Below are 14325 nucleotides of genomic sequence, written 5' to 3'. Positions count from 1 at the left end.
TAGTGATAACTATTTGAAAACCTCTTTGATATGGCTGTTGAACAACGAGCTGCTTCATACATAGACGGAGTTTCACACTGCTATGTATTTTATCGCTGCACATTTCCTCTATAAGTCTGGAATAAGTATATTTGTCTTGGTGTCCTGCAATGCATAAAAAGAAATAACCGAAAAGGGGACATTTTGGGTCAAATGCTGTATGATGTATTTCATACTGATATAGGCCGTTCTTGGGACACTGATTTTGACTGGGGTATAATTCTGTTTACCTGATCAAGATATAGGGCTCACGGTGGGTGTGACCGGTCGACAGGGGGTACTTACTTCTTTTAAGTACCTGATCCTACCTCTGGTAGTTGAGTGTTTGCCCAACTCTCTACTTTGTATTGCTTATAGGAGTTATGAGATTGATCACTGTTCAGGTCACATTGCTTGCTCAATGAAAACGTGAAGATAACGAATAGTGATCATTCTCATAAGTCTTATAAGGAATACAAAATTACGAGTTGGACAAACACGGATCCCTGGACATATCAGAGATGGGATCAGGTGCCTTGGAGGAGTAAGCACCCCCTGTCGACCGGTCACACCCAGTAATGAGCTCTATATCTTATCAGGTAAAATGAGTAATCCGTACTCAAATCTGTGTGTAAAGAACGACCTAACAATCGGTATGAAACACGTCATACAGCATTTGACCCAATGCCAGATTGTATTGGCAAACTAGATCGTTATAACGACTGTAGATGTTTCACGAAATTCTTACTTTAAACGAGGCTGTTTAAACCCCCTGTGACATCAACTTCTTTGTCAGTAGCCTGCCTCGATTTAAAAACTGACCACACACAGAACAAGCTCTTGTGTATCGAATCAGTTTAGAGATATAAACACGATATGCAGGTGATAATGGAATATTGCTTCATAAACATGGGGAGTTGACGATGGAGAAGCTGAAATCATCCCGTTGAGTTGTTAGTTTGCTGTTAACATCTATGGTATGAATATCTTATGAACCCTTTGTATGATTGACATCAAATTAGGTACTCGCTAGAGTACATGACCCCTATTGGTCAAATGTCTTATGGCATTTTTTGATTTTGAATTCCAACTTGATACTTTTCTTAATAGCCAAACTACATGTTTCTAAAAAATGTCTTGCTCAAATAATAAGCTATCTGATATAAAATCAAATAACGCTGATTGAATTCAAAGTAACACATTGACAAATGGATGAAATTCACAAAAAAGGGAAACGCTTGGAAATATAAATACACGTTTTCTATTTCATTATAACACGCATAAATGTACGTTATGCGTCACGACAGAAAAATATAGATGAGTGGGTTTTAGTCAGCATTTTAGTTTTTTTCTGTACGTAGATACCGATCTTTTATTTTGTATGGTTATATTATATGCAGGATGACGTCAATTTAGCGTCATTTCAGCCATAGTGTGGCAGCAACATGTCGCATGTTTTATAACCAGATAATAGAATGGTGTTAGAGTAGGAAGAACAAAAGACGAATTTTTATGTTTCTATTCATACTACAGTTCATTAACACATGAATACAATAAAGTACTTTATGTTGACAAAATCTAAAACATTTCCAATCTACATAAATGTGACATGCATTTGCATTTAAATGGCAGAGTAAAAGAAAAATCACAAATGGCTGTATTCCATCGAGGTCAGTGTTGTGTATGTGATCATTAAAAAACATTTAAAACAATTTAAATTCCAGGTGAACTAGACATATATCAGTTTCGTATGTTTCGTCTTTGGTGGTAAAGCAATCAAATGTAAATAAATATACAAATACATGTGATACAACCCTACAAAAAATCTCATAAAGTAATTTAATTTCCTCAAATTAGGAGTTATTCAGTCACTGCTCCCGTCATGGTATCTGGCGGCGACACTAGTGGCACAAACAGACATTCGTTGGAAGTAAAGAGTTAAGTTCCCAATGTATTTTTTGTTTGAAATATGTACACCCAGTGAAATGCAGAGCTTTACCGATTAATATGTAAAGAAACGTGCTTTAATCAAATCTGTATATTGTTTAAACTCAAACGATAAGCATGACCGTATTTTCTTTTCTCCGGTTTCGAATAGCCTCACATACGGCCACTGAACACGAAACCAACATTTACGGCAAATGTTTTTGTATTAATCAATTACAGTTAGAAGTAGTGGGGCTTTTGAATTAAAGAATGGTAATAGTTGTAAGAAAGTCAATTTGTAGTGTGAGTGATCAGACTGAGCGTCAACGCGATTTTATAGGTAAACGCCCCAATAACGAAATTAGCATAATTGGCGCTTTCGACGACATCCGTCAATTTTAAATTAATCGAGACATTTACTACTTAAAGAGATAATATCTGTCAAATTGATAATTTCTGAATTTCCCATTTCTGAGATAGTTAGAAATGATAATAAAACATATATGATTAGTATACATGCACAACTGATTGATGTGATATAAATGTGATTGGAACAAAAATATTCGTCTATGGATTTCTATTATCGCATAATATTAAAACAGAGTCTCGGCATAGCGACTCTCCCTACTGGCTTGTGTGTATGTTCTTTCCGGAATTGCCCGGGTTGCACATTGTAGTACCTGTCACTATATATTGCGTTTAAAGTTCGTAATTTCCTTCTTTTCAAAGATAAAGACGAATAGAATAGTAGAATGTATTATATCAGAATCACATCAAGAAATGGTGTAATCCGATATAAATGCAATCATCTTTATCCACGAAGCTATAATCATAGTAATTAGAATTACACCATTTGCGAAGAAGTGTTTAGTCTCTATAGAAACATTCTAAAAACTAATATTTTAAAGCAAGTCAGTACAGCTGGATTTATTTGACAGCTGGATTTATTTGAAACCTTTTAATGTCTATCAACTACAACTATCCCTTTAAAGTCATTTCACTTTTGACAATTAAGCAGACTTATTGCAAGAGTTGATTAAACCTCGTGCTGACCATTGCTTATTTAAAACAGAAATTTCTAAAAGTAAAGTAAATTTTAAATGATGAATTTATTCAATATTCCAAAAACTCTTGCAATATGTTTCTGCACAGGCTTGAAATTATTCGGAACTGGAAATGTTCGGAATTTACCAACCGATGCGTTTCTACATTTAGATACACGGCATACCTCCGTACATAAACGTTCGTGAGTTGCTAATTGCGTAAAGTTAAATCAATAATAATGAATCTTGTTCACCAGTAACTGTACAGAGTGTATTGAGGAATAATTGGGCATGTACATAACACATTAAAATTCTATGTTCAGATGAATACGAATGACCATAGAAAGCAATTTCGATTTAATGATTTGACCTTTGAATAAACTGATTACCATGGGTATTGTTGATCTTAAACGTCATCCCAGTCAATTGACAGTTTGAGGTTCGATAGCGAATTCAAACAATGACGTTAACATACGGCACACTAATTTCATATGACGTGCTTTCAGATAGGTTATCATGTGAATTCATATTACAGATTCTTCTCCCAGGCATAAACTTTCAAACTAAGTTTTAATGATATATTAAGCGATAAGATAGATGTTCATGAAAGGCATTTATGAAATGTATCGTTTTGTTGAATTTTCCACATAATTGTGAAGACGAGGTTTCAATCTATCCATACATCCTATTTTCTTTAAAGTCGAGCAAAACCTCGGATATAATAATACGTCATCATATTATACCTAGTTTGTGTCACACGACAGGAAAAATGGCGTCGCCCGCAGTTTACAAGTTTTGTGGTCGCCCGCAAAAAACTCATATCGAGTTACCGGTACCACAGCAGTTTTTTGAGAAAATGTTAATAGACGCATTACAAACCCATGTCTTTCAATGTCATACCATTTCAAAATATTGAGCAGGCAATATCTTCCTATGTCCAGAATGGATTGACCATGTGACCTAATCAATAAAGGTCATATACTCCTTATGCTGAACCATTGTACCAAGTTTGGTGTCAATCAAGCAAATGATTCTTAAAATATAGGAGACAATATATTACTATGTCCAGTTTAACCCTTCACCTTTGACCAGGAAACTTCAAAATCAGTAATCCCGTGGGGATTCGGGTTAGAATAGGTCCTCAGTACCCCTTGCTTGTCGTAGAAGGAGATTAAATGGGTTGGTCCTTCGGATGAGACCGCAAAAACTGAAGTCCCATGTCACAGCAAGTGTGGCCGATAAAGATCCCTCCCTGCTCAAAGCCCATAAGCTCCGAGCATAGGCCTAAAGTTTGCAGCCCTTCACCGGCAGTGGTGACGTCTCTATATGAGTGAAATATTCTCGAGAGGGACGTTAAACAATATTCAATCAATCAATCAAAATCAGTAAGGGTCATCTACTCCTTAAGATGTACCAGTGTATCAAATTTGATATCTGCCAAGCAAAGTGTTCTCAAGATACTGAGCGAACAGTATATTCTATGTACAGTTTAACCTTTGACTAAATGACTTTACAATTAATAGGGGTCATCTACTCTATAAGATGTACCGGTGTACCGAGTTTGGTGTCTGTCAAATAAGAGTTCTCAAGATATTGAGCAGACTGTATATTCCTATGTTCAGTTTGACCATTCACCACGTGACCTCAAAATCAATAGTGATAATTTTCTCCTGAAGGTGTACCAAGTCTGATGTTTGTCAAGCAAAGAGTTCTCAAGATATTGAGCGGACAGTAGATTCCTATGTCCAGTTTGACCTTTGAGCATGTCACCTCAAAATCAAAAGGGGTAATCTCCTCCTGAAGATGTACCGGCGTACCAAGTTTGATGTCTTTCAAGCAAAGGGTTCTCTAGACATTGAGTGGTCAGTATATTCCCATGTCCAGTTTGACCCTTGACCACGTGAACTCAAAAGGGGTCGTCTACTCCTTAGGATGTACCAGTGTACCAAGTTTAATGTATGTCAAGCAAAGGGTTCTCAAGATATTGAGCAGACATGTCCATAGTAGATTGATCCTTGACCTTTTGACCTGAAAATCAATAGGGGTTCTCTTCTACTCGTAATCAACCCACATATGAAATATCATTACCATGAAGTGAATGGTTCCCAAGATACTGAGCGGACATATCAAATTTATTATCATTCAATTTGTTTTTAGAGATAACGACTTTGACAAACTAAGACAGAAGAAGAGCAAACAAAAAATTAAGTTTGGAACGATTTCGGAACCTATGGCTCCAGGAAAGGTGAAGATAACGAACATTGATCAATCTCATAACTCCTATAAGCAATACAAAATGGATAGTTGGGCAAACACGGACCCCTGGACACACCAGAGGTGCATTCATTCATGATTGCCAAGTCAGGCAGTACCATAAAACTTATTAATCAAAGATTCTACCAACAAAGCGGGAGGAATAGCTTCATCTGATGCCAACCGCACCAAAAAAAAAAAAAAAAAAAAAAAAAAAAAAAAAAACCAACAAAAAACACCTTATTTTAAATCAAAATGGTTTAATGTAGAACATATTACCAAACATAAATTGTATACTTATCACAGTAACAATGAGACCACTAAAACAGAGAATCGCACACCTCCTGAAAATAAAATGTATGAATACATGTTAAAATATAAAAAAAAGTATTCAGCTACCAATAGCTTCAAATACAAGTTATAGAACGGACTAGATCACATTGTTGCAAAATCAACGTTTGTGTATATCAAAACAAAAATAAAATAATAAAAGTAAAAAGGGGATATTATTCCTAATGCTTCCAAACAAAACACAATACTATGATAAACGTTTCAAAACATTGAGCAAAAAGGGATTAGTGTTCATGTTTGATTTTCCACAGGCACACGGGTGAAGATGTCCTCCTCGGTGTTTGTTCTTTAGGTGGTCCCTGAGTTTGCGCTTGCAGAGAAATTTTGTCACAAAGGTCACAGCAGTGCTGCCTGGGCATTTTCGTTTTCCTACACACTGTCGTGATTTTTGTTTTTACATCTTTACATTTTAGAAATGGATTCGAAGTGTTGTCATGAGATTTCAAATGCCCTTGCAAGGCATAGTTATCTTTTTTGTTGTTGTCATAAATGCAAGTCATAGTTATCTTTTTTTTTTTTTTGGTCATAAATGTTGCACGTTCGTCCTTCATCATTGTGCTTAAATTTAACCTGATTTGCAGTGACTACTTTACTGTTGAATGCCTTACCACAGTGTTGACATATAAACTCTGCTGAACTCTCCTGGTCTTTCCGCTTAACATGCTGGATCAAGTAAATTTTGGATGTAAAACTTTTTTGAAATTGGTCACAGGCGTATCTTTATTTTCATGCATCAATGTGTGTCTTTGAATAGAGGATTTATGTCTAAAACCCTTTGTCGGAACATGTACTTGTGGTGGCCACTTCTACATGTAATTGGTTGTCTACATCCATCTAAAAAGAAGAAAAAATCCCCCCGAATATTTGTCACGAAAGGTGAAGATAACGAACAGTGATCAATCTCATAACTCCTATAAGCAATACAAAATAGAAAGTTGGGCAAACACGGATCTCTGGATATACCAGAGGTGGAATCAGGTGCCTAGGAGGAGTAAGCATCCCCTGTTTACCGGTTACACCCAACTATATCTTGATCAGGTAAATAGAGTTATCCGTAGTCAAATCAATGTACCAAGAACGGCCTAACAACCAGTAAGGCTCATTATTTGTATTGTTTATAAGCGTTGAGATTGATCACTGTTCGTTATCTTCCCCTTTCATCAATTGCAATAATTATGCAGCATGATTCATAAACCATATGAAAAGGTCTAGACATTTCTTCTTTAGCAAATACTATCAAGAAACACACCTATGAATGCATCAAATTCTTTGTTTATAGCGTGTCTCCTTAATTGAAAAAAAAAATTAGAATCGATATATTATTTGTTACCTATCTACTGGAATGCCAAGCAGGATCAGAGTAAGCTCTGTAGCCCTGGGATGTTTGACTCCCTAAATTTTATTGTCCTATATAGCCCGACATTCAACATCATTTTGATTGGATTTTGTCGATCCTCTATGGTTCATCCATTGACCATACTGACCCTCTGTGATTCGACCTTGACCATACTCCTATTCAGATCGTTTTATTGATAAATAAGCTTTCTTTTGAGAAACCTACAGTGTCTAACATTAAGAATACTCCACTGGACACTTTATTATCGTAAAATGATGCAAAGGCATAATCAATTGTTTGAAATCGTGATTATGAAATTCTTACCGATGAGGTCAGCTGCCATATTTTGACGACCTTAATACCTACTAAGGTCACCGGCTTGTACAGTGCTAATTGATGTATACTGACCCTCCCCAGTTGGATTTAACTGACCATCTGTGATTTGGCATATGGATTAACCTACATGTACCTTACTTAAACAATCTGTATAAAAGTGAAAAAGAAACATACATGTATAACCGCGTTACATTTTTAATACAGTAAGCGACAAAAATGTTTCTTGTTCATCTTTATTACTTTTTTTTTTAACAAAGTAATATATTCGTCTAACACATACTGCACTAACTTAAATTAGATTTCCTAATTAATACTCTGAACTACGTTAAAAACGAGTCAGTAATTCCCAAGAGTGCAATCAAGTACTATATCAGGTAGAAGAATAATCGTGTTCTTGTTTGTTAACAAAACAACATCACTTGTACTCTAACTGGAAATCCAGCAATTTGTTTTCTGAATTCTGTCGATTGTAAGTTTACCCTTGTCATCAAAGTCATTCAAATTCAGAATTCAGTCAATATTCCTCGTTTCCTCGTTCCTATGATAATTTAAACAAGGCCATGGTAAGTAAGGTGATTTTGTTGCACCAAGATAGAAAACAATTTGTAGCAATGAAAGCGAATCATTTAACAGTACTAGAATGTGTCATACGTTGGAAATTTTGTAGAACGACTTCATTGGACATTTAAAATAAAAATTGTCAAATTACAGTCCTTATGTAACAAAACCATGATTATATATACAACAAAAATCATTCCATTTCGTATTAGAAATTTACTTCAAGTAGTATCATCTGTCGTAAAAAATTTTTACCAGAAAACATCATATTAAGCGCTTGGTTTTTTTTAAATTTCAAAACTATTGAATAACTTATTTTCTTATAATCAATATAATTTTATCGGAAAGTTGTGCGTACATTTTTCACAATTAAGCAAACCTTTCTTAAAAGAAATGAAAAAATATTTCAAACAAATTTAAGTCTATATCACTGTCCTTTGCAAAACGATATAGTGGGATAAAGAAATATACTTCTTCAAAGAGTGATCAAACTAGCATATGTAATAGCACCTCAATCCTCAAAATATCATATCAGATCAGAAATGTATAATATCCTAACCGAGAAACGTTGTTAACGAAACGCATATTGAAATCTCGATATTTCTTAATAATGACGTGACCTTCACGGACTGTGATGGTTACTACTAATTGAACATATCTACCATTCATTTTGAATCCAGTACTATTTTTTACAACGCATATTTTTAGTTTTGAAATCAATGGGAGAGCTGCATTTTTTGGGTAAAATGTGGCGTTTTGTACGCAAATATAACAGCCCCTTACCAGTATTAAACCAACATGACTCCAAACTTTTCACAGATATTTTAAAAAGAATTGAGCATCTGTATTCCAAATATGTTTCAGAACTTTTCTTAAGTTTCTCATTGTATGATGGCATAAAACTTACCCTATCTATCAATAACAGAAGGCGATTAACACGTCGGTGTAACGGTTTTGTAAACGTTACAAGCGGGTCAGTTTGACTTTTTTTAAACGCCTGGAAGTGGATTAGTTTTAACGTCTTTCAAATTAACTTTAAATTAAAAACGTCTGAAAGCGGATCGGTTTAAGATTTTTCTTAATTCGTCTGCAAGCGGATGAATTCAACCTATTTTAAACGTCTGCAGTTCAGATAAGCGGACAGTTTAACGTCTTTTTAATGGACGGCCGTACTTCCATCATTTTCTGTCAATGAAACGAATGAATATTTTTGATGTATTTCGAATTTACAGACATTTCTTATGAAAGGCGTATATGAATTATTAGTTGTTTATATAATCTATCCAGCAAGAAATAGAATTGAAGAGACTATTTATAATACAAGGTTGAATATTTACACAATACAAACATTTGATACATCATAATTACTCAATATTCCGTTAAATCTAATGATATATACTGTCTACATATTCAGGAGACTAATCCGGCCTAGTACTTTCTATTCTAATTACAAACAGGCCCAGATCATCAAGACGCACGTCCATTATGATAGCATGTGAAATATCAATAATTTTTCACAAGCCAAAAAAAATAATGTTCATCTCTTTTCTGACGATCTCCATGTGCATTAAATCATATTTAATCATTAAAGGTATGAAATATTGGTAGCATCGACTTGTATTAAAACATTCAGCCTTGACTTACATGACATCAGTCACTTGGTGCGTCTTCTTCGGGAGACTGACGACTTAGACAGACTCTATCTCAGAGACAATCTATTTTCTCTTAAAGAAGAATGATGATCCCTAGACGGCTCAAAAAAGATAAATAAAAATTAAACGCAAAAAAGATTCTCTCGTATTTCTATCGCTCCCCATGCATCATGTTGATACTCTATGTACATGCATATTCCGTGTATTGACACCCTAAGAAAAGAGGACTCGTCCATCACTTCAAAGTAATTAACGCACGAATCCAGTAAAATCCAAGAGCAGTTATTAAGATTGATCAAGAGTTCATTCTGGTAATTTTCAAAAGAAGGGAAATAAAATGGAATGGTTTGCAGGGTTTTTGATCATCTTTCCTTCCAAACTGTCAAATAGATGGGATTTTGGTAATGCAATGGCATCGCCAACGAAGACAAAGCAAGCACTTAGAGGTACAATAAACGATTTGCCCTCGACAGATTGTGGTACCTTACATCTTATAAGAGTGATGAATAGATCGTTCATCACAAATTTGTACTTAAGTGAATTCCTTTCATTTTTCTTGTTGTTTTGTTTGTTTATTGTTGTTAATCCCGCAATTTCCAGTATTAAAATGCGAACTTACGAGGTTTGTTTCACAAGATTTAATGATTTATGTAAAAAAGACAAGAAATTAATTGTTAAGAAAAGACAAATCTAAAAATAAAAAAACCCCAGCAACATGAAATTAGAAATGTTCACGCCTTTCTAAAGAATTTGGTGATTTATCTGGCTTTTTTAAATAATAATGATTTGTGATTTCATCAATATTTGTCAAATTATGATTAATGCATGTCTCTTCAAAGAAATAAATTCAAGTACAGATAAAAATGCATAAAGTGCGAAACAATAATTGCTTGATAACTGCTTTATTTATACCAGTATATTTTTATTGACGAATTGTGACAATTTCCTCTTCAAGGATAAACAATTACAGTTGTGATATTGAGGAGTTCACGTCCTCGTTAACATGCAAACAACGCGAGTTTAAGTATTCATATTTGACAATAGGAAGACTTACACTTCCAATCCAGTGACACAACACTGTTCCTATTGTAATACAACTGGTATTTGTAGTGCTTATCAGATGACAGTAACCTTCAAAGATGACACCGACGTTAGATGACAGCAGTTAGACACAGAGACTTTGGGAATTCAATAAAAGATATAAAATACGCATAATCACATAGGACTTGGTGAATAAGCCGGTTAATGAATACTTTGTTATAAATATTTGATCAGCAGTACCAATCTCTTATCTTAAATGAAACATATGATTTGAAATTTCTGAGAAGAAAGTTCAAGATCACGGTGACAGCCTTTTAGTTAGTGAACACGAATGACTTTATGAATCAGTCATTTATTCAAAACATTTGAAGAATATGAACTTTATTAACCTAGTGACTTTTGTACACCGACATAGCAAACAGTAAAAAAACCCTTCATTTATGTTTCTTTTACAGCAACTTTCTTTTCAAGTTAAATCTAACAGCAAATTGCTTTGAGTAGGATACAGCCATCTAACTATACCCAGAGCTGTTGGCTGTGACTGGTGCACTCAGTCGGTCTTTCAACTCGCAACCAGGACCTTCATCGCTTTGTGACCAGAAATGACTGGCACTGAAATACGTGTATGCACGCATGCTAGCGGATAAACCTGTCATTCCCGCAATTGCCAAATCCTTTATTGTTGGGAGAGATCAAATGTAACACCTAACAGAAAATTACATGCATCTACAGATTTCAAAGCTTCCCCTTTTTTCACTTGCGAATCTCGATGAATTCACTTTTGAAAAAGAAATCCATGGAAAAAAATTTCAATAAGATATTGACTATATCCTATGGGGTGTTTCAAAATCTTATATGATTTTGATGTTAATTTTCCCAAAGATACTTTATTTTCATTGGGAAAAAACCTGTTCGAAAATTTTAATGGGATCTTTTAAATTCCTGAGGATTTTGTTAAAATACCTCGGGATTTTATTTCCCCGATATGGAATTCAATTCTTTGTAAGAGTTTGTGAAATTTCTATAATGTAGGATTTTTTAAAATGTATGATTGATAAAATTATATTGGAAATTTAGCCTTTCCTAAAAACATTTTCAGGTGAATATCTCACCTGCATGTGAGATGAACCAAATCATTCTTGACCACATAGGATTTGGAAAATTTATCCGTTTTTAATTACTAGTATATTTTTCAAGATCTTTGGAATGATGTGACATGGCCGTCCATCATCAACATTGATTTACTTGTATATGACTTTGGTGACACCTTTTCATTTATATCATATGACCTGACAATGTCTAAAACATTTTACACTGTAATCAACAGCATCAATACGTATGACTTCTTAACAACACGACCATTTCTCACGATAATCAAACTTCAATCTACGTAGTCTTTGGTGGTCGTATCTTCTAACATCTGTTGAAATTACCATAAGCACCAATTGTGCTCCATTATTAGCTGACCTATTTGTATTCTTATGAGGTAGAATTTATTCAAAAGCTTCTACGTGAGAAAAAAAAACAAAAAACAAACTCTTGCTATGTCTTTCAACTCGATATTTAGATATATCGACGACGTTTTATCCATTAACAATACTCATTTTCATTCATATGTCGATTCGATAAATGCGCCCGTGAGGATCCGGGTTAGACTAGGTCACTTGCTTGTCTTAAGAGGCGACTAAATGGGGGCGGTCCTTCGGATAATACCACAAAAACCGAGATCCCGTGTCATATCAGGTGTGGCATGATAAAGATCACTCCCTACTCAAAGGCCGCAAGCACCGAGCATAGGCCTAAATTTTACAGTCCTTCAACAGCAATGGTGACGTCTCCATATGAGTTAAATATTCTCAAGACTTTAAACAATATACAATGATTCGATATATCCCAGTGAACTTGAAATAAGACATCACATAGTCTTCCATATATGCTTCATATTTGGATGTATCCAAATATGAAGCAGATATGGAAGACTATGTGGTGTCTTATTTCAAGTCAACGGCAACCTAAAAAGTCAACTTGATGACAAACGGGATGATTTCGCTTCTCCAATGTCAGCTTCCCATTTTTGTCTAGCAATATTCCATAATCACCTGCATATACAATGTAGTGTGTGTATCTCTCAATTGCTGTGATACGCGAGAGCAAATACTGCATATGATCAATTCTTAAATTGAAACAGCCTATTGATGAATAAGTTGATGTTATAGGGGTTTAAAAAGTCTCGTTTACAATTCAGCATTTTGCAAACTCTATGGTCGTTATAATGATCTAATTTGCAAATAAAAGCTATCATTGGGTCGAATGCTGGTTGACTTGTTTTATACCAACTGTTAGGCCGTTCTTTACATACTGATTTTGACTACGGATTACGCTGTTTACCTGATGAAGATCACGGCGGGTGTAACCGATTAATAGGGGATGCTTATTCCTCCTAGGTACCTGATCCCACCTACCATGACGAGGGGTCTGTGTTTGCCCTTCTCTTAATTTTGTATTCTTTCTGGGATTTATGAGATTGGTAGCTGTTTCGTTATCTTCACTTGTTCATTTAATGCATTTTAGCGCATGATATATATACTTCCGCTCTGGGACATGAATCCCGAACACAGAGACCATAAATATTACGGTTTATATATAGTTTTTCTTACTCGTTATAACTATGCATCCAATTCATATGGGGAGGGGGGGGGGGGGGCTCCGTGGCCGAGTGGTTAGAGCAATGCGCTCAAAATCACACGACCTCTCACCTCTGTCGGCACGGGTTCGAATCCCGCTCGCGCCGGTAAGTGAGAAAGTTTCCCAGTTTACTTTCGGAAGATCGGTGGTCTCTTCCCAGGTACATTGTACAATGTAACTGGGTCCTCTCTTCCACCAATAAAATCTGGGCGCCACCAGATAACTGAAAAATTGTTGGGTGTGGCGGTAAACATCAATCAATCAGTCAATCCAATTTATATGATATATGCTCGAGAGTGAGAAAGATGATATAAAAAGATAAAGTTCACATATATGGTACATGATCGAAGTAAAGAAAGAGGACATTGAAAAAATTATACATTTTCGATAGATAGTCACTCTAACTACCTGACCGGCCGGCGGGGGCCACGAATTTCACAGCTATAGCGGTGTTTCCATGTTCAGTAGAATTGTAATCCAATCTATATGCTAAGGACTAAAGAAGATGGTTTTTAAAATTCATCACATGACCTATTTAGCCTGAATCCTGACCCAAGCGCCATGACTTTCCCAACTTTGGAAGCGGTTTCCTCGTTCATTATAACTAAGCACTCTGTCTATTAAATGTTCAGGATTAGAGAACTTACAGGTACATGTAGCATAGCTTTAAATATGCCGAGGACACTCGTCTGGATGTTTCAGAGAAGTAAAAAAAAAAAATGTTCGAAAGTTTTTGAACGACGGACGGAAACCAATCGCAATAGGTTACCCGAGTCACTCATGTGGCTTTAAAACGAGAGGGAATATACATATACATGCAAGTTTAGAATCATATCTCTAGATCTTAGCATGTTATGCATATTTTTCATCAATGTGTGTGACCTTCATCCCCCATTTGAGAAAAAACTGGAATCACTGCACATGGTGCAATATTTAAGCAAATAGCCATATGATTTCTCAACTCAATATTTCAAATCAATGAAATTTCCTTTCACGCTGAAAGTAAATTTTTTGGTATCTAGTTTTATTCTTTATATTAAAGAAGTTGATGCATTTCTTCATTTCGCTTGTATTGTACTTTAACATCAGAGTCAGTACACTGATTAATTTTCCCCAGAATATCACG

The sequence above is a fragment of the Ostrea edulis genome, chromosome 1, assembly GCF_947568905.1.
Source record: "Ostrea edulis chromosome 1, xbOstEdul1.1, whole genome shotgun sequence".
NCBI lineage: Eukaryota > Metazoa > Mollusca > Bivalvia > Ostreida > Ostreidae > Ostrea > Ostrea edulis.
This window is presented reverse-complemented; position numbering follows the sequence as displayed.